General features: G+C 32.4%; 3 long non-coding RNA genes across 7 annotated transcripts in view; 1 reads left to right on the forward strand and 2 right to left on the reverse strand.

Annotated features, from left to right (window-relative positions):
- The window catches only part of LOC115066375 (uncharacterized), a 77,544-nt gene that overhangs the window by 50,339 nt on the left and 1,047 nt on the right, over positions 1–26,158 (reverse strand). For both annotated transcript variants that reach the window (XR_007422996.1, XR_007422997.1), the window contains exon 2: positions 16,764–18,298. This is a non-coding gene — a long non-coding RNA (uncharacterized LOC115066375). The remainder of the gene's footprint in view (positions 1–16,763; positions 18,299–26,158) is intronic.
- On the forward strand, positions 11,884–12,583 carry LOC125778862 (uncharacterized). The gene is made up of 2 exons (XR_007423003.1): positions 11,884–12,011; positions 12,202–12,583. It is a non-coding gene; the product is annotated as an uncharacterized LOC125778862 (long non-coding RNA).
- On the reverse strand, positions 19,339–25,860 carry LOC115066374 (uncharacterized). Of its 4 annotated transcripts, none has more exons than XR_007422998.1 (2): positions 23,286–25,860; positions 19,339–20,469 (listed from the first exon to the last, which is right to left on the reverse strand). It is a non-coding gene; the product is annotated as an uncharacterized LOC115066374 (long non-coding RNA). The 4 variants fall into 4 exon arrangements; XR_007423001.1 differs by having other exon boundaries at positions 19,339–20,481; XR_007423000.1 differs by having other exon boundaries at positions 23,060–25,860.

The raw sequence follows: 26,158 nt of genomic DNA on the forward strand, positions 1-26,158 counted from the left end.
GAAAATTATTAGAGCTGCAGAACTGAACCGAGCAGGTACAATCTTTTATAAGAGTGTACAGCTGCTGGCGTATGCCGATGATATTGATATCATCGGTCTCAACACCCGCGCCGTTAGTTCTGCTTTCTCCAGACTGAACAAGGAAGCAACGCAAATGGGTCTTGCAGTGAACGAGGGCAAGACGAAATATCTCCTGTCATCAAACAAACAGTCGTCGCACTCGCGACGTGGCACTCACGTCACTGTTGACAGTCATAACTTTGAAGTTGTAGATAATTTCGTCTATTTAGGAACCAGCATTAACACCACCAACAATGTCAGCCTAGAAATCCAACGCAGGATTACTCTTGCCAACAGGTGCTACTTCGGACTGAGTAGGCAATTGAAAAGTAAAGTCCTCTCTCGACGAACAAAAACCAAACTCTATAAGTCGCTCATAATTCCCGTCCTGCTATATGGTGCAGAGGCTTGGACGATGACAACAACCGATGAGTCGACGTTGCGAGTTTTCGAGAGAAAAGTTCTGCGGAAGATTTATGGTCCTTTGCGCGTTGGCCACGGCGAATACCGCATCCGATGGAACGATGAGCTGTACGAGATATACGACGACATCGACATAGTTCAGCGAATTAAAAGACAGCGGCTACGCTGGCTAGGTCATGTTGTCCGGATGGATGAAAACACTCCAGCTCTGAAAGTATTCGACGCAGTACCCGCCGGGGGAAGCAGAGGAAGAGGAAGACCTCCACTCCGTTGGAAGGACCAAGAAGGACCTGGCCTCGCTTGGAATATCCAATTGGCGCCACGTAGCGAAGAGAAGAAACGATTGGCGCGCTGTTGTTGACTCGGCTATAATCGCGTAAGCGGTGTCTACGCCAGTAAAGAAGAAGAAGAAGAAGATTGCTACCCAAAAGTTAAATGAAGTTATCGAAAAAAATTCGACAGATATCTGTATTTATTTATATATGTATATTCGATACATGTCTGTATAGGTACATATACAATCATGTACTATAATTAGCTTCACTTTTAATCAAACCAAACAACCGCAAACGTGTTCAATTAGCTGTGACTGCGCGCCAAAACAGCAACTTGGCCGCACAGACATTCTATGGTTTGGATATAATTTGCACAAGCGATAAAATATGTATGTATGTACATTTATTCTATGACACTTAGCAAACATTTTTAAAATTCCGAATAAATAATTTTTAAATACTATTTTCGAAAACTAGAATTATTTGTGATTTTTAAGGGAGTTGTCGTACGTTGAGAGTATTTGATTAAAAAATTACCTAAGATTCAAAAAGAAGTAAAGAAATGATTTTAAGGAACTAAAATAAATTTGTAAAATTGTAATTTTTTTTTAAAGAGTAAATTAAATTTTTTTTTAAGAAAAACATTTTTTTTTTCGAAAAAACTTGAATTTTAAGTTTTCACTTTTTACTACACTACTTTTAAATCATGTTTCATTGTTCTAAAGTTTGAAAAATATTGCATCAACTAAATATTGAATAAGTGGTTGCTTCTACCCATAATATCTTTCGGCTATTAAATCATGACATTACTGCTATTACTTTGCTACATGGCAAAAAAGAATTAAATACACTTAATTGATAAATAATGTTTAATTTTAGAATAGCCAAAAGCAATAACGAGTTTCTAAATACGAAGAAATATTCTTTCCTCATATAAAATATCGTTACTAACGAGCTTTTAACAACGAAAAAAATATAAAAGTTATTTTAATTGCCAAATTATATAGAAAAAATATCTGCATATATTCTAATGACCCGCTCAGCGAACTCAATGTCATATATAAAATCAGCCTTTGTGAGTCGTATTAAAAAATCTAGTATTAAAAAAATATAACAAATCAACCGCAGTCTATAAAAAAAAAAAAATATTTGCCAATAAATAGTTCTAACTTATCAAATTAATTAACAGAAGATGGAATTAATAGAATAATTAAAAATAATAATAAATTAATTATAAATTAATTAATAGAGGATGGAGTCATGTGTAGAAGTTCACGCAAGTGAGAAAAGTTCTCTGATCGCCATTCACTTGGGAGTGGCCAGAAACGATTCTTTTACATGTGACTCAAGCAGCTCACGACTTCCGGTCTTTGACCAAGTATCCTCTGGGTAGCCGAAGAACATCCGTCTGAAGGCGAGCTAAAGTGAGAAGGAGAAACATCCCCTACATATGTAGGGTTGTGCGCTGAGTTTGGTAGCCGCCACGTAAAAAAACACCCCCAATGAAAAGAAACAACAAGGCTTGCTGTTGTTAACTCGGCTATAATCGCGTAAGTGGTGTCTACGCAAATTAAGAAGAAGAATAGCTTATTCTCATCAACGCTTAATTACGTGATTGAATTCGCTCAATTGTCTACTTCATCACCCTGGCAACCATATAAAATATCCAGACTAATAAACACTAAATTATATTATGTGTCTGGATAAGAAAACGCATAATTGAAACCATCGAATCTAGTCTATATTAATAATTTCGATGACAAGCTCATTAACTCAAGCTTAACAATGAAAAAATTCTTCGTCAAAGCGAGAAGTTATGAACCAGTCGGAGCGCTCTTTTATTCATTTTAAAGCAGATAAAAAGGAAGTGTTCACTTAAAATGGGGAAATACCGAAGAGCCTCATGTATGTACATAACAACGCATTCGAGCACGTTGCTGATCATATGTTTTTTCAAATACTTATGCTGTCAGACCGAACGAAATTTGGTTGGCCCCTAAATGTGATCAACATTATAGTTATAGTGTCATGCTTAAAAACGAGGAAAACTGGATGAACGTGAAAGATTACATAGAAAATGTACTATGGTTAAAAAAAAACGGTACCTGGACGCAGTTAATGACATATAAAACTTTAGATATGAAATATGCCAACTTAAAGAATTGCGAAAGCTTTGGGTGGCCAACGGCTCCTTAGAGTAGAGTTGCTTAGTGGCCCTCTAGTCGCACATACTATTGCTGTGACAATACAATGATGATGCTGAGGCATTTTTCTAACCTTCTCCCGGAAAAAAGACATTTAAGGGACTTGCTTAGAAGCTGAATTTGGAACAGATGTTATGATTTCACGGAATATTAATATATTTTTATATTTATGCAAACAAAAAAACTGTTTCTATATCCGTTCTTAAATTTAGTCGAATAGCTTAAATTTTCTTGTTTTGTTTGTTCATATAAAATTAGCTTAGTATGAATTTATCATTATTATGTTCATAATTTTTTTTTTAAATATTATTATTATTTTTTTTTTTTTTGGTTTTTTTTGTGACATATTTTCTGACAATAATTCTTATGTGTATAATATACTCGTATTTATTCAAAATTCCATTTTTTCTATCTAATTTCCCCAGAAATGTTCTCCACGGCACATAAACGCGCAGATATGCAAACAAAAGAAAAATCCACACAGCATGCGAAGTGTCGCCAGACAAACCACAAAAATATACATACATAAATAAAATATTAAAAAAATAATTAATTTTAATAATAAATATACACTGCGCTTTGTTAAAAATAGCAATGAGCCTATGCAAGCAAATATGATAATACATTAAAGCATATAGAAATAAAATATATGTATATATTTATGTCAGTAAATTTATAAATATAGTCAGCACAAAATGATTCACAATTGTGGTATGCAACAATAAAATATAATGTTGCACATGTATGTAAATGTAAATTATTTGAAATTAATGTGGCGAATTAAAAAATTAAGACTTTTTCGAAAATATTTTCGGAATATTAAAAATTGTGATTTTTTTTAATATTTTTAAATAATATAAGCTGTATTGGCAGTTTTAAACAAAAAAAATAAATATTAATTTTTTTAAAAATATTTAATTTATTATATTATAATTCGAAGTAATTTTATTTACTATATAATTAATTATGAAAAAAAAATCCTTTAACCATTATTTCTGTTATAAAATTTTATCTCAAGATTTTTATAACTTAAAATTATTATTTTTTTATTTTTTTAATTATGTTAATTTTTTTAATTTTTATACATTTTTTTAATTATATTATTTTTTTTAATATAATATAAAATAACAAATTTTCAAGTTAGTAACATTCAAATTTTCTTGAAAAAAATGTACTTGTGGCAACTACATCAGATAGCAAATTAGTACTTTAAAATGCCACTCAGTACCTATAACCTTCCTTTTACTTTCATAGATAACCACTCAAGCAATGCGGCTAACTTCTATGAAATGAGAAAAAAAAATTTTTCATGAAAGAAGCACTTAAATAAAGTTAGCCACTTTCCATTATCCAGTTTATTTTTCAGTGGTAGATAGAAATCTGCATATATATATATTATATATGTATCTAACTTTCCCCATCATCAATTCGTTTCAGTTGCGAATGTACAACAACAATTTCGCACATCCACGCCGCCGAAGCGCACTCACTCTGCATTTGTATAAGCTACGCGCTTTGCTTTTATTTCCACGGCACTTCAAGTGGTTCTTTGCTCGGCATGAATGCACTTGAATGGCCATTTCGGTAACTAAGTATTTGGCCACGAAATGAAACTCCCTTAGCCGCAGCATAATATAGCGGTATACTATATATGTTAGAATGTTGCGTTGAACTTTCCTGCTCACCCCACAGACAAAAATTGCAAGTGTGGCAACATCAGCGCACTCAGCTCGCCACTGCAGCCACTTAGTTGTCTCGCACAAGGCGCGTGACCAATTGAAATGTGCCATTAAAAAATAATAGAAGTCATAAAAATTATAATTGTGGCAGCACACACAAAGCCGGCGCTCGAAGTGGCAAAAACAGCAGAGTCGCGGCGGACTTTGTAATATTTTTTTCTCTTGCTCTTAGATGCTGTTACGATTCTTTTGAGTAAGTTAAAGCTTGTGTGAATAGATTTTGTTGGCGATTTTGAGTCATGCTCTTGTGGTGCATTGCTCATACGACGTGGTGTGCCTATTTTAAAGATTTTTGGCGAGATGGAGAAGCAGTGAATTTAAAGATATAGATAATATAACGATATACTTATATGTATGATTTGAGTATTGAGGTTATGTAGAGTTGAAATTTTATATTTTTCTTATAATTAAGAGGAAATATTTTCATGTGAGGGTTGTGGGTGATTTTAGTATTGGAAATACTATAAAAACGTCTAAAAATTCCCTGTCAGATATAACCAGTATATAACTAATATATCACCAATATACCAAAAACTCAAATTGTGTTTCAATATGAGTGGTTTCTATTATATCGTTTTTCCTTCGTCTGTAAACTTATGAAAAGTGATGTTACGTTATTTTGCATTTTAGATGACAATATATTTCAGAAACAATGAAAAATTTGCTTATCATTTTTTCAGTCAAAATTGTCATGCATCTTTCAAAAATTGTACATATAGTCCAGCCTTATTAAAAGCTTAAAATGTCTGAAATATTTGCCAAATTTATTCTTAATAACTGACAAAAGTCACATACTAAACATTGAAAACCCATCTAGCTGGTCAAATTATACTAAATAATTTGATGAGTATTTTTTAAGGGCAGTGTCACTGCCTTTAAGAGTTGTAGCGCAGAAATATTAAATTTACGATTTTTCAGACGAATCGCTTAGCAATTATCGCAGCGAAGAACACAAGAATAATGACGGTATTTAAATTTAAAATTAATTGCGCGAAAGAAGTAAGTGATTTATGAGATGATTTATGTGTGAAATGTCCTTTGAAAGCGTAGAATTGCTATCTGGTTGTGTTAGTGTCGATAAATGATGGGACTTTTAGTAGCATGGACTAGACAGAAGCTCTTCTGCGTTAAAAACTATAATAGATGCAAATATTATATAATTTTTTGTATGCTTATTTGCTGCAATAAGCTTATTTGATATAAGTTTATAATGCAGAAAATAATTCAGAATGGAAATAAGAAAACTAGAGAAAAGTTTTCGGGGCTAGAAAAAATTACTTGATGGAAGAAGTTGTCTATAATTTTTTAAAAATTAATTCTATGAATACTATCATGGAAATCAACAAATATACCTCTTTATTGCACCACAAACTATACTTCATTAGGAACTAGCTCTGTTCAAAATTTGATTTTCATTCGTCCGTTTTCAATACAAAAAGTCCAAATATATATCGACTTATTTGACTTAAAATGCATTTTGTGCTGAAATTTGATTATTTAACCCAAATCGGTAGTAAAATCGAGTTTCTTACTCCAAGAAAAAAATTTCAAACTAGTATTTTTTTGTGGATCTAGGCTGGTCCTATTGAATTTTTCTTTTTGGTAGTGAAATTTTATTTTATAAATAAATTAGAAAAAATGTGCCCTTAGAGATTTTAATGTGCTTTAATAATCGATGATTCATTTCGAAAAATTTCTTCAGCTTTGATCCGTAGCCGATGTCCAGGTGGACCTTCGAATAAAGGTATTTGGCGGAGAACAACATTTTTCAGCTTAAAATAATTAAAAATCAAAAACCAAAAAATATATTATTACTATGGAAGACTATTCTAACTATTAATTTTTGACAAGAAAAAAAAATATTATCAAAAAACTTGTTGTTATATATGAAGGTCGTGTGAAAATTCATTAACACTGCAGTTTCGTTGAACTTATATCCTTATTAGCAAAACAAGAAATCGATTTCTCATTGAAATTCACAAAACTCTTAAGGAAGTCATTCTGAAAGTTTCGACGTAAGTATGCCAATTCTACTTTCTGACAAATGGGCAATTTCTTTGAAAGAAAAAAATGTGTTCACAAATTCAGAACGATATCTCAAAAACTGAGGGACTAATTCAAGTGATTGAGAGATGGATGAACAGACGGACATGGTTAAATTGACCCAGCTCACCATGTTGATATACTAGACATACGTATTATAGGGTCTCCGAACAAAAAAACAATTTAACATCATGATTCTGTGTAAATAAACCATTAAGGAAAACATTCAAAAAGGTTTGATGTTAATATACCAAATTTACTGGGCTCATCGTTAATGTTTACATAAAAATAAGAAAAAAACCACAAAGAATTTGGTGATGACCTTTCCAAAAGAAACACCTTTTCATACAAACACTTAATTCCCATCGTTCAGTTTGCTCGACAGCTATTTGCTATAGTCGTCCGATATCGGCCGTTTCGACAAATGAACTTAGAAAGATAAAAACGTGTACAAAATTTCAAAACGATTACTCAAAAACTGAGATAATAGTCCTAACCGAGATGTCTAATCAGCTCAGCTCCTTATGCTGATCGTTTACATACATATGTATCTATATTTCATAGCGTATCCGTCGTTTCTTCTAGCTGTTCGTTGGAAACCTTATAAGCCATATTCAAGGTATTAAAAATAATTATATTCAAAATTCATTTAAAATTTCAATAACCCATTGTCATTACATATAATTACAACAATAATCATATACTTCTAACTAACAAGGCAAATAGCCGGCACAAAATCCGTTCGCACAACCCTTATCTGACGATATAAATTCTAAAAAAAAATAATTACAGTAGCAAGTGAAAAGGCAATAACTGAACTTGGTACCCGCCGCCGCGCCATTATTCAATCAGTTACTTGTATTATTATTATTACTTGTACATCCCGACAGCGAGCAATTGCAATTACTCAAGTCGCAATGACATAATCACGCAACAAATCAGCGGCAAGAATATTTACGAGTGAGCACAAATATACATACCTACAAATGTACATGCATATATACACATATACATATATATTCATAGACACACATACATACAAATACTAATGTATATAGTCCACGATGAGCCGCAAATTGTGTTGGCGCGCGCGGACCTCCGGCGACCTCGGCTTCAGCCATCAGCCAATGAACCAATTGATCACTAACAACGAAGCAAGCGATTTCAAGTGCGGCGGCCGCTGTCATAACACAATAGGTATAAAAAAAAACACACGCACGCACACACATACAACGGCATAAAATGATAGTCGAGCGAAGTATTTTCGCCTGAAGGCAAATTGACATGGAAATGCGAGCGAATGGCAAATGCACAAAACTCTCAATAATAAATAATATTGTGATGGGGTGAGTGCGCATGTGTGTGTGTTTGGGGTGTGTGTGTACTTGCAGGCACGTCATCAATTGTGCAAATGCTTATGACGGCGCTATTATGACCAGTTATTTCCACTAACTACCGCATTTTCATTTTTATTTTTACTCATATTTTTTTGAATTTTTTATGATGATTGGCTGAAAGGTCGCACGCATGCACAAGCACACGCGCGCATATACATGTTGGTACTCATATATATACTATTCCAACTCAAAATGCATATGCATATTTTTGAGAAAAAAAACCAAAAAAATATAAAAAAATTAAAAATGCAATTTTGTATGTATTTTTATTTCTTGTAGCAAAGTTGCCACACATTAAAAGCCCCCTTTGCTTTCTCGTAAAAATTCCCGGCTACCTTTTGGCATTATCGACAGCCTTAATTCTTTACTCATGCACCTTTGACCTCAGTGAGTAGGTGTTCACATGCAATGTTTTCGTACTATTATCTTTTGTTTAAAGTGGCCTAGCTTCAGCTGTATGCAAATTTGCTTGGACGCCTACGTGTAGGCTAGAGTTGCGTGTACGAAGTAGCTTCTGAGCTACAGAAAATTGTAAGAAATTTTCGTAAAAGTGGAAGACATAATTTCAGTATTCTTTGTTTATTAAATTGCTGCGAAATGCAGTCAAAAAGAAAATATAAGGGTTTCTTATTAAAATTTTGCGAAATTATACCTATATTATATAATAGTATGAGGATATATTAGTATTATTATGAAGAGTGAAATTTTAGGTATTTTTATAGGTACAAATGTTAAATATTTTTTATTATTATGTAACATATACATAGGTGGGTGGATCAAAAAACAATTTTATTTTCACTTGGTGCTCTGAAAAAGAGGTTCCTAGGCAACTGAATTTTATAGATCAATAAAAAAAAGTCAGTCTTAATTGTAAAGCTTACAATCTTGTAGACAATTTACTGATCTACAAAAATAGTCGATTTCTTTCCTTATAAGAGTATCAAGCAATAAAAAATTTGTTGTTTATAACCCAATCTAGCATAAGAGTATATGAAAATTATTTGTATAAAAAAATATTCTGAATAATTCTATCAATTAAACGGTATTTTATACCCAGAGATATTTCCTTCATTTTTCAAAATTTTTTATATAATTTTTTTATTTTTATTTTTATTTTTTATGTTTTTTTTATTACAATTTTTTTTTTTGTATGTAAAATTCTTCCAATTTTTTTCGATTTTCAAAACCTTTTAATACAAAATTCAATTCTCTCTAGTTCATCGTTGCTATATCTGTATAATATATACATATATATATAGTATCTGTTTTAATGTACATAAGTTTGTCTTCCCAAAAAAATCGATAAATTATTGACAAGCCTACTCGAACATGGCGAAATGAACATAATACCAAATAATGCACTCAACATACAAGCGCTACAAGGAAGCATTTTCACAACATATGTACATACATGCCATTATACAAGTCCGTAAATATAATATACATACACCCTACAAACAGCTATACATATTTCTGCGCCCAAAAGAAAACGGTAATATTCAATAATCGGTCAACATAAGCGCATTTGTTAGTGGCACAAAGGCAAAATCTCGAAAAGAAATCAATAAACGGGTGAATGTTGACCCACAGAACTAAACGAGTACACTCGTATACATACTCACTCAAATGTGTATGTTTGCATATGTATATCTATGCCATAAAATAGATTATTCGACAAAGTATGTAAGAGAAACCGGAAATTGTATATAAGAGAAACTCAAATTTTTCAAAAAAAATTTTGACTAACCAGCAATAACTGGTTTATCGATCTAGTTCTTTCAGATTAAGCGCAGGAGATTATGAACACTACGCACCATAATACATTTTTATTATAAAAGAAAATTATTGCATACAACACAGGTTTACCAGGTTCGGTTCTATATACATGCATACATAACCCAAGATCACTGACGGTTAAGTATTATCAAAAGATACCCTAATAAAGATAACTAATGATTTTTTATTCCATTTATATTCCATTAAAATATTAATCATTCAAGAGGGACAAATCGAGTGATATGGTATTAATAAAATATCCTCAAAAATGTAGTTCCAACTCAAATGTAAGTACAAATTAGGAGCTCAATTCTGTGGAGCCTTCCTTTGAAGTTTCTATCAGCCAATTTTTTGGATATTGCTCTTTAATTTTCTTCTCATCTTCCATCGTTTTTCCAAACAACAAAATATAGAGGCAGTAGCGGAATGGACGCGGATTTCAATCCGACTACGGACTTTCAACTCGAAAGTAATTTCAAGGAAGAATTCTTTTCTGCCGCTACAATAACTACCACAACAGTAGCAAGATCGAGAGAGTTGTTTTTTCCAACATATTTTTTTTAATATATATGTTACTTCGTAAATTCTTTTGAATTTCAGTTAAAAATCTTGGTTTTTTGGGAAGATTTGACAAATAAAAAAATTATAGGTTCAAGTGTGAATATTAAAATCTTTTATCCTAACAGCTGTTTAACCAATTCTAATAAAATTTGGTGTGCGACATAGCAATGAAGCTATCAGAAAAAAACTGTTCCCCCAAGGTATTTTGTTTTACGGCTAAAAATTGTCGTAATTGGACTATAACTTTTCATCTAATATGTGGACCCAATGCATATGACTATTCTTTACGGAACATATTGGTCAATTTGTGAGATATATTATTCCAAATCAGAATGAATATTTTAAAAAATTGCCAGTAAGAAAATTGTTAGATTGTTTAAGTAAGAAAGACTTGTATGACAGCAAAAGCTTGTGCCGAAAATGAATGAAATACAGTCAATGGTTCCCTTAACCTCCATATACCTAATATAAATATTTTTGAACCTATCTACCTATCAATATGTAAGAAATTGAAATGACATTAAGCAAGATTCTCTTGCTAATAATAGTGTATCAAGCCTAAAATGGATGAAACGTCGGATAAAAAAGTGGCTTAACATACGACTTATTAGTTTAGCGAGTATTCTTTTGCAGCTCGCTTAATAAATATATAGAAAATTAGATTTCATCTTAGCCTGACTTAATTATCGTCCACTCAACAATTTTACCACGGTTTCAAGTAAACAATCAAAGGTGATATTGCACAGTTAAGTACATACTGCTTGAAGTCTGATATAAAAAAATGTAGACAAGATTACATATTCTATAGGAGAAATGTTTCAAGAGCACCTGCAAACAAATGTAATACTAAATAGCCCTCCGCAAACATGCCATATTTACATACTTACAAATATTGTAAGTATAGTACATTTTGTCTAAAGAATACAAAGTAAGTCGCATGTAGAAGATAAGAGTTGTCAGAGAACTCATAATATATGTAGATATGTAACAAGACACATACAGTTCTAAAGCTTGAAAAAGCAACAAAAATATAAAAATTATAAAAAAGAGGAAACCTGCTAATAGAAGCAAAAGCCATTAGAACTATGATAAAGTAAAACGTTAAAGTGAAACGCTTGTCATTGTCTCGTCTGGGTCTCTGGTTCTCTGCGCCACTCGTCTGTGTTGTTGTCATTGGCTTGATTGCTCGTTACTTGCTGAAGCGGCGGCGCGCGATTATTACGTTGCCGCTGGAAGATTTCATCAACTCATATTAATTTATTGCGCCACACAATTGCCAGCATACGGAGACGATGACAACAACAACAAGAACAACAAATGCAATGTAAACGATAGAGATGACAACGACGAAAACAATAAAGATAACAGCAACAACAGCAAATAGTCAAAGCTTAGAGCGATAGTAACAGCAGAAGCGTGAGCAACAACAACAACAACAATGACGTTAGTTGTCTCCATTCATCGGCACACGGTTTGGATGATGATCACAATCGTGCAACGTGTGTCTTACGGTGATTTAAGGAGGAGATTTGGGTATGTATACTTGTATATGGTATGTATGTTCATATGTACATATGTATGCAGAATGTGTACATATGTATGTTTTTATTTACAGAATCATGCATTTAAGCATATGCTATACACGCTCAAATAATTCCATTGATAACGTTAGAGATGAAACTGTTCAAATAATATAGTTTTGTTGTTTTTATTGCTTTTGTAGCTGTTGTTGTACGCTATACGAGGTTTATTAGCTTTAATGACGTTTCCCATGTGAGCGCGCGCAACTATGAGTACATAATGAGCGATATTACCGCATCACAACGGGTGTAAATAGTTGAAAGCGGTAGTAAAACAACAACAATAACACATGTTTATATGCAAACGCGTCAAGCTAGATACTTATGACATGTCTCTAGTTTATCAACAAGTGTAGCAATTGTGTTGCAGCAGGTGCTGATAACAACTACAATGACATACCTACACAAAGATATATACATATGAAGTTAAGTACTTATATATGAATATATCTATATAAAAAGTAACTAAATATTATCTGTAAATACTTAAATAAATAATAAGAAATAAATAACATTTAATAGAGATTAGTGCCATGCTTAATCACTTCACACTTCTGTCACCGCTACGGCAATTTGATGCACTCACACAACAAAAAAATTACAAAAACAAGAAAATGCTTAAGCTTTGACTACAACGAAGCTATAATACCCATCACAGTCGCATTTATTATATCACCAAAGGGTATACAAGAACTTTATCTTGATTTTTAGCGATCAGTTTGTATGGCAACTATATGCTATATTGGTCCGATCTGAAAAATCTTTTCAAAAATTATAGCACTATTTTGGATAATAATTTTTACTGAAATACGTGAAGATATCTTGTCAAATAAAAATGTTTTCCATACAAGCTCTTCATTTGTATCGGCTAGTTTGTATGGCAGCTATATGCTACAGTGGTCCGATCGGTTTAATTTATTCAGAGTTTGTAGCGTTATCTTACAAAATAATTTATGCCGAATTTCGTGAGGATATCTTTTAAATTAAAAAAGTTTTCCATAGAAGAACTTAATTTTGAGCGATCAGTTTGTATTGCAGCTATATGCTATAGTAACCCGATATCGACGATTCCAACAAATAAATAGCCTGTTACTAAATAAAGGCCTCGTGCAAAATTTCAGAGCGATATCTCAAAAACTTAGGGACTTGTTGGCATATATACAGGCGGACAGATAATGGTCGAGGTTGAATCGACACAGCTCGTATAAAATATATCTGTAAACGATATACTATATAAGTACACAATATCTCCAATATTTTTTGATGTTACACATTTCCTGACAAACTTAATATTCTCTGTTCAGGGTATAACTATATTCACGTATCTTCATACATATGTATGCCTTTGCGCCTTTCAATCTTATCACCGGCACGCTGTTGCTATCAGCAGTAAAAAATGACGGAGCGAAAAACATTTTGTTGTTGTATACACACTTCTTAATTCTTAATAGAATATACATCATGTTGCAGAGACAAGCCAACTTATTTTGGGTAATCACATGGACGGGTGACGTTCGAGCCTTTTGTACTATTTCATCAGCGTATAAAAATAATCGCAATTGTGAATTTGCGCCCTAATTTAACACGCTTTTTGGAGTGCTGCGTGATTAGTTTATGAGCATGCATATAATATAAAAATAAATATAACATATATCTAAATATATTTATAATTTATTTGCTCGCTTAACAAACAACTAAAAGCTATCAAATCATAGAAGCGCGCGTTTGCTGCCAAAAATATTCACATACACACGCACATATACATTCAAGTCCACAATAGTCAGAGTTATTTATAATCATATTAATTATTTACCGCATAGTCAATTGCTTCTATATCCACTTGAATAGCCGCCAATCGGTTTCTATGATTTAGATTGATTTTTATTGCAACAGCGATTGGTTTGTTGTGCGTTCGATTGCACAGTTTATGGACAGCTAGTTATTAGACACACGTACATTTGTTAGTGTATGCGTATGTGTGCGTCTGGTGCAGTTACTGTACGCACACGCCCATTAAAAATGTGGGTCATTTTGCAATAGGCTTTATTAATCGTGAGTAGACTTACATACATACAGCTTGTTGTTTTTGTAATATGTAATATTGTCAGCGTTGTCAATTGACGTAAACAATCAATAGTGGTCAACTTTATTTAATTGCCTTTAGTTGAATTTCTTTGGAATTAAACATTTAAAGCATTTAGATTTGCACTACTTAGAATTCTTGTGAAAAGAATTTTAATTTGTAAATTAAGCCACGCTATGAAGAAGACAAAAATGCTTGTCTTGAAAATGAAATTAAAACTAGTTCTGGGTTAAACTTTATTTTATTTGGTAATTTCTTCGAATTATTCATTTACGACAAGCAGACTAGGTAGGTAGTGTGGCTGTCTGACGACGCACCTGGAAGATCTAAGTTTTTTAGGAGGCTCATTTTGACACTACTAGCACCAAAATTCCCTCAATCTATTACCGCCTCTATTAACCACCAGACCGTGCTTCTGGTGAAGTTCATCAGTACAAAAAGTTTTGTCTGTGCCACCCCTGAAACGTAAGAAACCCTCGAACGATAGTTGTGATTCCTTTCCTATACAAAGCTTTGCATTCGCATCGAAGATGCTTTATAGTCTCCAGTACTTCTACTTCCTGACTTACTATACTACTTCTAACTTCTGACAGCAATAGTCATTTTAGTATGTTCTTAGTCTGATGACATGTCTGTCAATAAGACAGTGACCTGTTAGAACTCATACTACACAGAGTTCTTATGTCTTTGAATTTTAATAGCCGGCTTGTGTGGCCCATATTATATTCATGCCACTTTTAACTACTTTTGGAGCAAGTTAGGCATTGGTACTACCGAGCTTTAGCTATGTTTATAACAAATTCAATATCTACAAGTAACCAGCAGCATATAAATTCTCTTTTTTCCGGAGTCTATTGTTGGGTAGTGCCTGCTCTGCCTAGTTCATCTGCTTCACAGTTACCAGCAACATGAATGTATTCCAGAATCCATTGCAAGGTTATCATGAAATAGGATGTTAGATCCACTAAGAGATCAAGGTATTCTTTCACAATCTTTGACGAAACCCTAAGAGACTTTATTGTCGTTTGACAATCTGTATGCTATATGTAAATATTTTCCGTTTTCTGAGCACATTCCTAGTCAAAACAAAAAGTTTTTTTCTTAATCTCCGCTTGAAAGACAGTGCAGTGGTTTCCCACTCTATTATCTAGCTTGGGCCCAACCCACCTACGCCTTTGTCCACCTCACTCCTATCCACTCTTCTTTGAAAGATAAAACATAGATCTCGATTAATATTTTGCCTCAGAAACCATGAGTACGTATGATCACCATTGCTCGTAAAGATCCCTATGAAAAAGGTATTTTAGAAGATCGTTCATATGGCCATATATATTCCAAAGAACACGTCACACGTGGTTCGAGCCTGACTTCTATATACTACTGTGAGCAATAAATAGAAAAACTTTTTGTGTACGAAATCGAATTTCTGGTGTCAAAACATTCAGAATGATGAAAAAGCCCTTCGGTGATAATTTTTTGTTGCGAGCAAGTGACTTTGATTGGTGTAAATTATTCAAAAAAGGTCGAGAACGCGTTAATGAGGAACGACGTCCAGGGCGGCCTTCAACTGATGATCAATGCGTCAATAAAATAAAGGAATTGATGAAGATTAATAGTCAGAGATTTCACAGGCAACATTGGAATATCTGAAGGATCAGTGAAGACCATTTTGAAAGATCATTTGAGCCCAAGAAAAGTGAAAGCTCGATTTACATTAAAATTTGATTGTTTCCAAAATCAGTCAATTCTTTCGAAAACCAGAGTCGAGTTAACGTTTGTGAAACAATGCTTTTCCACTACCAGGATGTCAAGAAATGTATTATTACTGGCGATGAGTGGTGTATATATGCTTACGACCTCCAAATCTGACAATCAGTTGACCGAATATTATGGCAAAAGTAAGCCGAAGCCGAAAAACCATGCCAAAGCAGGTCAAATCAAGGTAATGTTGACAGTTTTCTTCGATTATCGAGGAGTGATGTACTCCGAATTCTTTCGGACCGGCCTAACTGTCAACAAGGAATACTATTTGATTGTTATGCGTTATTTACGCGAAGCTATTTGAAAAAAGCGGTCGGAATTATGGACCGACAACTCTTGGTTTTTGCACCACGATAATGCAACGTCCCATACTATATTGAAAGTCAAAAAATTTGCATATCTGAAGAATTGCTTTTTTGACCAAAATTGTGTTAATATTTTATATTAAAGGTGATTAATACACAATTACAACCCAAAACAAATACAGACTCCATACATAACCATACATTATGACACATACACAATGCATTAAGATACATATGGCAGCATGTGTTTGTGCCCACAAAAACAATAAAATTTATCAAAGTGAATAATTCACATGAAACGCGGCAAATAATGGCACAATTTACGACTGAACGCAAATTTCGCGCTAACTGTTAAATTATCGCTACAATTAAGCTGAATATAAGTTATAACAGGCCTTTCACTGATTTATTCATTCGCGCTTTTTTAGTATGCGCCGCACAACAAACATTGCACGCTTACGCTTAACCTTGCTCCAATACATTTGTAATTGTTTTTGTATTTAGTATTCCAATTGTTTTTGTAATATTAATTGCTAACTTTTGACGCTGAACTCACCATTTATGCCGCTGATGAGTGGATAATTCCCATCTCGACCGCCGATTAGATTCTTTAAACCAGTTTCGATCAGTGTTGGGGACGATCGCTCCCGGTCACTCATTTTTTCATACAAATTTTAACGTGGGGTGGGGGGCAAAAATAAAAAAATTACAACAAAGACACACCGGTCACAGCACAATACTTGTTTCTGGCTTTATTTTGCTTTCGTTTTTTTTCGCTTTTTAGGTTATGTTTTGTATTTTTGTTTCTGGCTTAGAACAGGAATCGCGACACACAAAAAATGAGCAATAATTACTGGTTGAATTGTAAAATTGCTTGTATGGAGATTTTGTAAGCGCTTTGAATTGCTGAATTTTTTTTTAATTATTTCAAATTTTTTGAATTTTTGTTTTAAAATTTTATTTAATTTATTTTTAATTTTTTTGTCTAATTATTTTTAAATTTTCGTAATTTTTTTTTAATTTTTTAAATTTTTATTTTTTGAATTTATTTTTTAATATTTTATTTTTTTATACTTTTTGGTTAGTAATTTTTTATATTTTGTTGCAATTCTTTAATTTTTGTTTTTTGTTGTTTTTTACCGTAACTCTTGCTTTCTGGCTTATCGCTTACAGCATAACTGCTTAGTATTCTTACTGGCTTTGCTTAATTGCTTTGCATTAAATTTGTTTAACTTTTGTTAAATTTTGTTTTTAATCACAATAACAGGAATTTATTGATTTATAACGGTTTGTGTGTATGTTTTTTATTTATAATATATTTATATTTTAACAATTGACAATTCTAGGCAGAATCGTCTGTAGACTTAATTATAAAAACAAATTAATAATAATTTTTTTATTGATTTAATTATTATTTGCTAATTAAATTACGTTTGTTTTCAACAAATATTGCACTTGAGAACGTTTGCTTGCTCACTGGCTTGCTTTGGGTTGTCTTTATGTATTTTTGTATATATGTACATATATTTATTTTTTAATTTTATTTAATTTGCTGCTTCGCTTTTGTGTTCGCTTTTGTGACTTTAGGCAATTATTTTATTTTTTTCATAATATTTAGTTTTTGAATATTTTTTGCTAATTTTTTAAAAATATTTTTTTGCAATATTTTTTGTTTGTTTTGTTAATATTTTTTTAATATTTTTTGTTTAATATTATTTTCTATATTCTGCTGGAAGGGCGCATGCTAAGTAACTGAATTTTGTATGCTTCTGTTGCAGGTATGTCTTATTGTTGTTGCTAGTTTGCCTCTAAGTTGTTGTAATATTTTAGTTTTGTATATTTTTTCAATTTTTGTTGCTGTTGTTGCAATTTGCGCTTAGCAATAGTTGTTTATTAGTGTTGTTGTTGTTTTCAGTTTTATTTTCTAATTTATATATAAGCGCTTTTAAAATATATCTTTTGTTGCTTTACTTTAAACTTATTTTCTTACTTTATTTTTGTTGTATTTGCATTTGTGTTGCATTGCAATTTTATCTTATGCTTGAATGCAGGTATATATATATCTATATATATGTATGTATATATATTTTGCTATAAATAAAGGCACCGCGAATTCATTTAACAATAACAACAGCAAATATATTTAATAAAAAAAATTTGTTGCTTGCTTGTATGTATTTTTATAATTTATTTGGTTTTTATATTTATTAATTTTTTGTTGTTTTAAATTTTTCTTTTTATTTTATTTTTTTAATTTTGCTTTTGTGTGGTTTTAATTCTTTTTTTTTATTTTTTATTTTTTTTTGTGTTTTTGCTTTTTTGTTTTTTTAGTTTTTTCTTTGCTTGTTGTGTTTTATTTTTTTGTTGTTGTGTTTATCTCTGTTGTTGTTGTTTTTGTTCTATTTTTACTTTTTATTTTGCTTCAAATTTATTTTATATTTCTTCACATTCATTTACATTTATTTTTATTGCGCTGGCAACGCTGCTGTCAAACCGCCTAACCGTAAATTATTTTTTATGGCAAATTTGCTGCTCATAAAATCTATTTTATTTTATTATTTGCATATTTTGCTCAAACTCAATTATTTAACTAATATATGACATGGATTTGGCTGCAAGCAATGCGCTCGTTCGCAGCTCGGAGTTTCGTATGCCGCCTTGTTGCTGTATTTTTGGCACACTCTGTCTTATTAGAATCTTATTTAATTTTTTTTTTATAACAGCAATTTGGCCATGCGCTGCGCCCTGTACTGTGTTCTAACTCCGTTATACTCTGCGGTCTACTGCACTTAATCCTGCCTCGACAACGCGCTCGTTGTTGCCCCGCGCACACACGCAGGCAGAGTTCACAGCAAGAATGTGGAAGCACTAACTCTATGTATGTGTATGCGTGTTGTTGCACGCTCAACTTCGCCTACACCTGCTCGCTGCTTAGCTGCAAGCGTTTTCTCGCCGTTTGCTGCTTGACACAATGCTCAAGCGTTGCCTTGTCGCGTCGTCACCCGCCGCTGTTGCACGCCAATTGTCAAATGGAAAATTTTCACTGCAATTTTTGGTTTATTCTTTGCGCTTCACGTACTTGTTGTTGCTTTCGATATATTTGTTTTTTATTGTTTTATATTCGCTTTATTTTTGTTTTTGTTTTATTTCTATCGAATTATTTATTTATTCGCTTAATTGCTCAGTTGCCGCGCGTAATTTGGCAGCAATTTATTTATAAACGATTTTTTCTGTTGCTCACTGATTTGTTTTCGTTTCGTTTCCGTTAATTTGCATATGCTCAATTGCAATTACTTGGCGTCGGCGACCACATTGCATGCCACACATTTAATTCAACAGCAATGCATGCTGCCGCTCAGCGGCAACTCAATTTGATTAGCTGATTTTTTATGTGCTCGCCAGCGTATACCTAGTTGACTTTTACAGATTTTTGTTAATTTTACTTTAATTAGAAAATAATTTTTTTCATTATTTCTTTTTTAATTATGTTAATTTTGAAATATTTTTAATTTTTAATACTTTTATTTTTTTTGTCAATTTTTTTAATTTTTCTTTAATTTTTTTAATTTAGTTAATTTTTTTTGTTTTTATTTTACTTTTCTTAAATATTTTAAAGCATTTTTATTAAATATTTCAATTTTTCAAAAATTATTTAAATTTTTTCATTAATTTTTTTAATTACTTTAATTTTTTCTTTAATTATTTTCAATTTTTTTAATTAAATTAATTTTATTTAATTTATTTCTCACATTTTTCAATTAAATTAATTATTTTTCAAATTTTCGTTGTCTTTTTTATGTTTCATTCGCTTTACATGTGTGCGCCTGTATTTAATTCGGCTATCGCCTGCACATGTATGTCTCTTCTTCTATGCTTTCGTTGCTATTTTTTGCAGTGTAATTTTTGTTGCTTAATTTTTATGCACAAATTCGCTACTTTGTTGTAGCTGTTTGTTGCTGCTGCTGCTAATTGGCTTGTAGCGTATTTTTAGTTGAACAATTTTTTCGTTTAATTCAACTCTTCTTATTTATATATATAATATATATTTAGTTTATATATATTTGTGTATAGCACTGTTGCTTTGTAATTTATTGTAATTTCTTTAAGTGTTATTTTTGTTGCTTTTTTCTGGCAATTTTATTTCAACATTTCAACACTGTTTATTTAGGTGTTTGCTTGTGGTAGACAGCGTAGAATTGAAACACTTAAAACACGTACAGCCACTTGAGTAAATGAGTAAATGGCCAAATCCGTTTGCCTTCCTAATGAAAATACTTTAATTTGTTTAAAAATAAATTTAACAATTTTTTTTAATTATCTGCTTTTACATATAGGGTAGCTCTAAGTTTGAAGTGACGCCTTTGTGGTTCTTTCTTTGTGGTTAACCGTTTTGAGAATTAATTTTGGTTTTTAGTAAAAAAAAATACATAAAAAAATATAGAATTTTAAATAATAAATTCGAAAAAATGCAATTTTCGCCCGTGAGTATTTATTAATGAATATTTTAATTGTTCTGCGATAAAGCTGTAAAGTGGTCACAATTTCACTCGAGTCATCAACACTCCTTTCTAAAAAAAATTATTTTTTTTTTTAAACAATTTAACTTTGGGTAACATTTTTACTTTAAATATATAATTTTTGTTGATATATTTATTGCTGTTTCACTTTTTTTTAAATATTATTTTATATTTTAATTTTTTGGTTTATTTAATTTATTTGTTTAATTGTTGTTTATATACTTTTTATTATTTATTTTTTTTTTCAATTTAATTTTAATACCCTGAACAGGTTATATTAAGTTTGCCACGAAGTTTGTAACACCCAGAAGGAAGCGTCGGAGACCCTATAAAGTATATATATAAATGATCAGTATGTTGAGCAGAATCGATTTAGCCATGTCCGTCTGCCTGTTTGTCTGCCTGTTTGTCTGCCTGTCTGTATACATAAGAACTAGTCCCTCAGTTTTAAGATATCGTTTTGAAATTTTGCAAACGTCATTTTCTCTTCAAGAAGCTGCTCATTTGTCGGAACTGCCGATAGCGGACCACTATAACATATAGCTGCCATACAAACCGAATGATCGGAATCGAGGGCTTGTATGGAAAACTTTCACATTTGATAATGTATCTTCACAAAAGTTGGCACAGGTTATTTTCTAGGTCAACAATGTAATATCCGAAGAAATTATTCAGAACGGCTTACTATAGCACATAGCTATGGCAGCTACGCAAACCGAACGATCGGAATCAAGGGCTTGTATGGAAAATTTTCGCATTTGACGTGGTATCTTCACGAAATTTGACATGAATTACTGCTTAAGGTTAAGGCCACTGTCCTATTGGCTTACATACGGTAAGAATGGGAAGTTAAGCGTCTGTGTAACTATGTACTGGCTACAAAGCGCTTCGCCAATCTGTAAGTCCAAACACGGGAGTTCTTTTTCAATGGCATTACAAAGGACTACATTATTAGTCTACGTGTGATCTTTGATCAGCCATCTTTCCTAAACCTAAACTGTTTATGGTAATAATATAATCTCCGAAAACATTGTTCAGGTCGGATTACTATAGCATATAGCCCCCATACAAACTGAACATATAGCAACTAGCAACTAAAAGAAGTGCATCTGTGAAGGGTATATTAACTGGTGCAGCCGAAGTTAACGTTTTTTCTTGTCTTATTCAATTTTTTTAATCAACGATAAACTGAAAACAAACTTTAAAAGGAAAAACACTTTCATAGGATTAATATTAAACATTTTTATTACAAAAAATTAATATAAATTTTTTTAATTTTTAAAACAATTTTTTTTTTTTAATTATTAAAATTTGTATTAAAACGTATTATTTTAAATTTTAATTTTTTGGTTAATTTAAATTATATATAATTTTTTTATATCTATTATTTTTAACTTATTTTATTTTTTATTTAATTTTTTTTTTTTAATTAACTATATTTAAAAAAAAGTTTGAAAGAAAAATAAATTTTTTAAAATTATTATATATTATTATTAATATATACATATATTATTATTTTTATATATATATATATACAAATTTTTTAAATTCCTTCATTTTTTATTATAAAAAATTATTATAAAAACATTTAAAAATAATTCAAAATTATTATTAAAAATATTATTTCATATTTAAATTTATTTTATTTAATTGTTATATTTAAATTTTTTATATACTATTCTTTATTTATTATATTTTTTTGTTTTTTATTTATTTTCTCATATTATTCTTTTTACCATTTTTGTTCATTCAAAAATAAATTAAACTTTAATTTGAAATAACATTATTTTAATTGATAGTTAACATTTTGCTAATAAAAATTTAAAAAAATGTATTTTTTATAAGTGGTTTTGAAGTTTTATATTGCTTTTTAAAAGCTTAAAAAAATGTTTCAAACGCGTTTTTTTGCTTTTTTACAACACATTCCTTAACACTTTCAAAAGTTTCAACTCATTTGTGTAAATTTCTGAATTTTTCTTTTGTTTATTGTATTTTTATTAAACACAAACTTCACACAACCAAATTATTAGATCTGCCATAAATATTAAACAATTTCAAAAGCTCTCGTTTGCGTGACACAAAAATTAGAAAATTTAACTAAATGAAATATTTATGTATTTTAGTTTATTGCACGCCTATTTAATTGTTAATTATTTGTATTTGTTGCAGCCGCAGTTGCAATATTTGCAATAGTAACAACAGCCAGCAGTGGTAGTGGAAATTTCGTGAAAAGAGCACGTGATATTCGTAGAAAAAGCACCGTGATTGATGTTGTAGCTGTTGTTGTTGCTATTGCTGTTCTTTACACAGTCTTTTTTTGTTGAAACTCGCGTACTCGTAAGACAACATTAGAGCGCTGAGCACACTTCAAGCGACCGTGCGAGCGTGTGTGGCTTGCTTATCTGCGGCGGCCAGTTGAAGGTAGAGCGAGCGATTTCAGCCACCGACTACGGTGCGTTAAATGCTTAAATTTAATTGTTGTTGTTGTATACGTTATATTATTTCGGTTGAAAATAGCTTTGGCAGCGTAGTAGACTTTTTTGCGTTTATTTTTTGCTTACTTTTTTCACTTGCAAACAACGAAAATACGCCCAAGCACAGGCACCAACACACACATACGAGCGCTGACTTGCACGCCGCGTGTTTTGAGATGTATTAGCGGTTACTCTAACTGAACTTCTTTTTTTTTTAAGTAATAAATACCGAAAAATCACTATTTGCTTGCACAGCTTCAGCTGCTGCTTCAAAAGGCACACCCACACGAACGCGCTCACACGCCGAACAGGACGAATTGCTGTGTATGTACCGTTGAACGCTTGAACGCTTACTACAACGCCTTGCACTGCAGTTCCGACTCATGCAGCTGACTAACAACGAATCACTCGCACATTCAGAATTCACACACGGTTGCGGTGGCGTATACGCTACATAGGTGGATTGAGACAGCGCTGCGCTGCACACCACTACAACGACGCGCTAGCATGCCAACTCACACATGAGCACGAAAGCACACACAACACAAACACAAAACAATGCTGAAGCGTTTGGTGTAGCAGCGCGCTTGCACTACTGGAGTTTTATTCTTTTTTTGCGTAAACGCGTTGGTAGCGGCAGCGCGCGGTGGAGTTGTAGTAGCGTTACGTTTAAGAAAACTGCGGCGCGTGATGTTTCAACTTCTTTACATTTACAATATATTATTTTCGACTTGAAATTGTTCTGAACACACTTCCTAGTTACTTGCTTTAAGTTTCCTAACACTGACACACTTTAGGCCACACCGCGCCGCGCTGAAAAATACCCACATTATAGGTAGCAAATACAAAAATAAAATCCAACGCGCTCACGAAAAAAAAACAATCAAACTGTGCAAAAAATCAATTCAGGCAAAGCGTCGTCCTGCGCTCGACATTTTATGGTTTACACAGCGCGCACAGCGTATATGCGCATACATGCACACACATAACACACAGACAAACGCGCGCGTTAGTGCAGCGCTTCTCAAATAAATACAACTACAACGCTGCGCTTAACACTTCCTGTTTTTGCGTTTATATTTAGGAAATTAGCAGCTTCCTTGTGCACAAAAATCCTTTTCAATAATTCAATTTTACTGCGTTCTCACGTTTTTTACAGCACAACCAACTCGCTTTTCGACAGCGCTGCGTTTAATTTGTGAAATTTATCCGGATTTGACTATTTGATTTTCATTTTCTACATCACAGCTTTCACAGTTTGCTGGCTGGCTGACTTCTGCTGCTGCTGCTGCCTTGCACGCCTGTGTATCCTTGCGCCTGACGTGTAGTTTTTGTTCTGCGCTCTCGTGTGTTCGCCACGACTCGTGTGGGTGCCCCAAAATATGTATATATATGCATGTATGTGTGTCAATGCGTTCCAAAAGATATACAAAATAGCTGTGCGCTGCTTTTTGCTTGCCGATTTCAAGTATTTGTATGTGGGTGTGTATGTGGCGTGCGGTTTTAGCCAAGTTTAACGCTGTCAGTAACGGCAAAAGGATACTTTCGAAATCGAAATATTCGAAATTATTCATACATACTCGGCTGCGCTGTTTGAGCGCGTGTGTGTGTTTAAGTTGCTCCCTTTTTGTTTACTTATGTAGCACTTATTTGCTGTTACTACCAAATAATTGTTGTTGCTGCTCTTTTTGTTGCACTTTAAGCTCTTTTATCTGCTCCTTTCAAACCAAAATTTTCTGCCATCCACGGCGCGTTGCTGTTCACCCTCATTGAGCACAGTAGCGCGCTTTTGAGCGCAAGTCTCAGCGCTCGCGCACTCTCTCTCTCTCTATCTCACTCTCACGCTGCTTTACTCTATCTATCTAGCAACCGGCCTATTAGTCATATTTTGACACAAGTTTATCGCTGAGCACATTTTTCAAAACAGTGCGCCTTGAGTGCTTCGAAAAAGCTTGAAAGGGCTTGTATTCGCATGTGTGTGTGAGTGTAAGTATATGAGCGGTTTTTGAAGGCTACCACTGCTCATCGCACAGCAACAAATTCGGTTTGTTAAATGCTATACTAGTGAGTAAAGAATTTGAGTTGACTAATATACAGTGAGCGCACAAGCTTTGGTCGTTTTGAAAAAAGCTCTTTCACTCAATTTTAGAATTTGTGTGTAATTTGTACTGCGTAGCGCGTGTTCTGAGCGCATGGCGTATCGAATATTGCTTTCTAGTATTTTTCCATATATTTTTATAGGCTCTAAGCTAAAATATTTGTGTTCCTTTGACGCGCCGCAGGATCAGCGCAGGATATGCGTGCAACTGCGACTGTCCGTTTGGTTAACTTATGCGTACTACAATTTTGCTAGTCACTATGCGCTAGAAAAAATGTGTGCGCCAGCCTTGAAAATTAATTATCAAGTGAAAAACTGAATCACTGATACGAACAATAACAACAGTATGGGTCCAAACGTGTTATTTCGAGAAATGCGCGTTACAATCGTATTTTTTGGGGAAAAAAATTTGTTCGCAGTTATTGAGTATTTGAAGCTAACTGGCACAAATTTGTTTGGAATTTTTTTTTAATTTTTGAAATTTTTTTAAGTTTTGATTTTTTTTTTTTTTTGAATTTTTGAAGTATTTTTTTAATTTTTTAAATTTATTTTTATTTTGTTTAATTATATTTAATTTTTCACTTATTTTTCTTAATTTTTCAAATTTTTTTATTACATTAAAATTTTTTATTTTACAATATTTTTTTATTTTTGAACTTTTTCTTAATTTTTGACATTTTTTTAATTTTCAAACTTATTCGTTTAATTTTTTTATGAATTTGCCTCATATACGTATTTCCTTTAATTTTGTTTACACTCATGACTCGCTTTATCACAGCGCGCTTGCTATATTCATACGTACAAACATATTTTAGAGTACCTCACAGCCCCGCGCCAAACTGCACAACCCGCTCACAGCAAA

Source organism: Bactrocera dorsalis, chromosome 5 (assembly GCF_023373825.1).
Source record: "Bactrocera dorsalis isolate Fly_Bdor chromosome 5, ASM2337382v1, whole genome shotgun sequence".
Lineage (NCBI taxonomy): Eukaryota > Metazoa > Arthropoda > Insecta > Diptera > Tephritidae > Bactrocera > Bactrocera dorsalis.